Here is a 3,596-nt window from a genome sequence, read left to right as displayed (position 1 = left end):
AACAAACTTAAATATTGCTTGTTCTTCTTACTTCTTGTTAGTAGGCAAGGATCAATTGCTGTCACTAATGTTTTCATCTTTTCGATGGAAATTGTCCTACTGTATTGGAGAGCTTTTTTAAAATCAGGATACCTAACACCTGCATAACAGATACTATAGGAATATTTAATTTTTTTCAATCCGCGTTCTGTCTCCTCTTTTTGTTTTTACTTTTCTGTTATTTATTATTTCATCCGTTATTACGTTGAAGAGAAGAGGACTTAAAGAGTCTTCCTGCGTTACTCCTGTTTAATAATTTATCGGATCCGTCACTGCATCTCGTAGCTTTGCAATTATTTTGCTGTTTAATTAAATTTATAAATTTATCCTCAAAGAAGACATTGAGGAGTCGATTGTGAACGCACCACGGATTACAAATCCATCATACACACCTGCCGCTTAATTTTTATTTTCGGCTAGCTTTCCCCTGCGCTTTTACTCACCCATTTTATGATTTCCTTTCAAAAAAAACCTTAGATTTAAGATAAAATCTAAATGACAGAAAGCACCTGAACTTAGGTATCCCAAGATTGAACACACCAAAGTGTCTTCAAGCTTTCGTAGACCTACGACGACTCCCGGAAGTCCCCCGGCACAGGTTAAGAACCGCCATAAAGAAATTAAAGTAAAAATTAATTCAAAAAGAACTTCTGACGTTTAGAATTGCATTGTAGAAAATGTAAGACGTGAGATGACACCACTCACGCCGTTTGAGAAATAAACGAGGCGCGCTCGCTACACCGCGGGATTTTCGATAGAGATTTATCGGTCGTGTGCAGCTTCCTGGCGTCATATCATGGTGAAATCAAGTGCAGAACACGATCAGGAGTTTTCGCTTGCTAACAAATTTCATTTGAAGAAAATCGCTGTCTTAGTTTTTGAGTGAAGTGGGTTCAAACAGAGAAACAGACAGACAAAAATTATAAAAAATTGTAGAATGTATTCTGGGTGAGCAACTCGAAGAAAATTTGTTTAAAGATCGAAATAACAGACACACACTTCAATTTTATTCGGGAAGTACATATACAGGGTGTCTCAGTTAAGACTTTTGAACCTAATAACTCAGTGATTTTCCAGCGCATTTTTGTGAAATTTAAAATGCAGATATTTTAGACGGTGAAAAATAAAATCCCATTAATGCAATCACCCAAGTCTTAAAAACGTAATTTCTACATGCCTTTTTAAAATGTTGAATCAATTAAGATTTACATAAAAAATTGATCGTCAATAAAAAATGCTGTAGGGAAAAACTCGTCCTTGAAAGACGTCTGGTTTGCAAGAAAAAAGCAAAAAACTGTGTTAAACGTGGCTGCAAATGCAAAAACGTAGACGCGTATGAAACATACTGGATGCTTTAATTCTTCCATAAAGGACTAAAACACGATCGGGATATTTTAGCAAGGTAATTTAGTTCACGTACGCTTCCTGTGTCTTCAAATAAATTCACGACTCTCTTAACCTTACATTTTGTAAAGCCTACATTTGGATAGTGTTCCACGAGAAAACGAACTGGGTCATTGAAGTTCTTACGACACTCTCCAGAGGCAATTTTTTTTTCCTTTTTCAACAATATTGAAATTTCTGCCGCTGTAGTCTATTTTTAGAGTATTTTCAATAAATTTTCACAATTTGACGTTTCTAATAAAGCGCGCACAATTTTGACAGACTTTAAAGGGTGTACAAAATGTTGCTTGGCAATTAATCATCAATTGTTTCAAAAGGTAACTGCTCAAATACCTTCAAATTTTACTTTAAATTTTTAACGACAAAATCTAATCTTTTCGTTGAATAAGACAAGTGATTTACTTAATTGTTTGTGTAGACCCCTATTTTTTAATGTTTAACAATCTAATAATAATCGCGCATAATTTTCGATAAAGGAAACATATGTTAAAATTACATTTTTTAACTTGAGGTAATTTTATTATTAATAATTGAACCTTCACGGTCTAAAATATCTGCATTTTAAATTTCATAAAAATCCGTTGGCAAATAACCGAGATATTAGGCTCGAAAGTCTTAGCTGAGACACCTGTAGATAGGACAAATAGATCCTAAGAGATATCTATTTATTATTCCAAAATTGTGACGTTTCGTCGCTTCTCAGAATTTTTCAAATATGAAGTGTTGTCATTGATCGATTTCGTCAGTCTTGTCAACTAACAAACTGATTGTCTGTCGATTTCGATCTCCGACGGTAACGATTCTCAGTGCACATTTTGAGCCAACCCCTTTTTCAGTCGTTAACACTTAATTACTCGATGATCGATTTCGCCAAATTGTCAATGTGCTCTGGCCGACGTTCCAAATTTAACCATAATTCATCAATTCATTAATAAATGAATGAAAGTTTCATGATTTATCGATTTCGCGTTCCAACAATGAACGTTGTGCACACATTCACAATTTAAGTTTATCGATTTTGACATTAAACAATTCCAACAATTGGTCTTCCACAAACAACTGACTGTTTGTAGCTAAGAATAGCTACCCTTGATCGATTATTCAGTCATGGTAATTTTTTAAATTCGATAATGATAATTTCAGAGCTGGCTTATCGATTTCGCCAGCAAAGAAAATCCTACTCGATCTCTCGCGTTCTGTAATAATTTCTCTAATTCCTAATATTCCTTGTCGATTTTCGCCCTATTTCTCAAATGCAAATATCCATAAGTTGTCGATTTGTTTCTCAGTTAAATGTCACTCGACCGTCACATTCCAATCAAGAAACGACACAACAATCCTTCCTGGTCACTTCCGAATCGATCTTGCTCATCGATACTCACTGTCGATTTCTCCCATCACATTACAAACCTTGTAGTTTTTTGAAAGTTGTGAATTTTAAACACCATCTCATCGATTTAGCTTCGAATATTTGCCAAAGAAAAAACAACAAATTATAAATCACAACTCTAATCGACTTCGATATCGATATTTCTTGTCGATTCCGTCATCTTTCCCGACTTGTTTCTTAAATTAATTTAATCGATGTTTGTTCTCAATTAACAAAATCCTTCACGAAGTATTTCAACTACAAGATAACTTCCAGAATCGCTTCTCACGCTGTTTATCGATTCTCACTCGACAAATCAACTTGTGTCGATTTCGCCAGCCACTGACAATTTGGATCCAATTTTCGCGATTATTCATGGATTTAATCATTCCGTCGATTTCATCGTTTTGAAAAATTGAGAATCGATTCTTTGTCAAATTTCTCTGGATCGATTTCGCCGTCAACTAACTTCGCTTCTTCCGACAATCAAATATCTCGCAGGTAAATTACTGCACGTGACAGTCTCTTAATTATTTTTGTATGATCACTAAATCAACTGAGAAGTGCATTCCAAATTTAAACGACTACTTTGAGAATCGTCACTCCCGTATTATCGATTTCTCACTTACCTCTCCACAAGTCGACGTTTTTATTTGACTCTCTGTTGATAACAATCGACGTCTCTGTTGCTTCCATTACGTATCGATTTCGCCTGTCGAGAAACGATCTGACGATCGTTTCCGTCGATTTCGCCCACTCTCCCCCCACCAATAAAACGTCCAAA

This window comes from Tenebrio molitor, chromosome 4 (assembly GCF_963966145.1).
Source record: "Tenebrio molitor chromosome 4, icTenMoli1.1, whole genome shotgun sequence".
NCBI classification, from domain to species: Eukaryota; Metazoa; Arthropoda; class Insecta; order Coleoptera; family Tenebrionidae; genus Tenebrio; species Tenebrio molitor.
Note: the sequence above shows the minus strand (reverse complement) of the source record.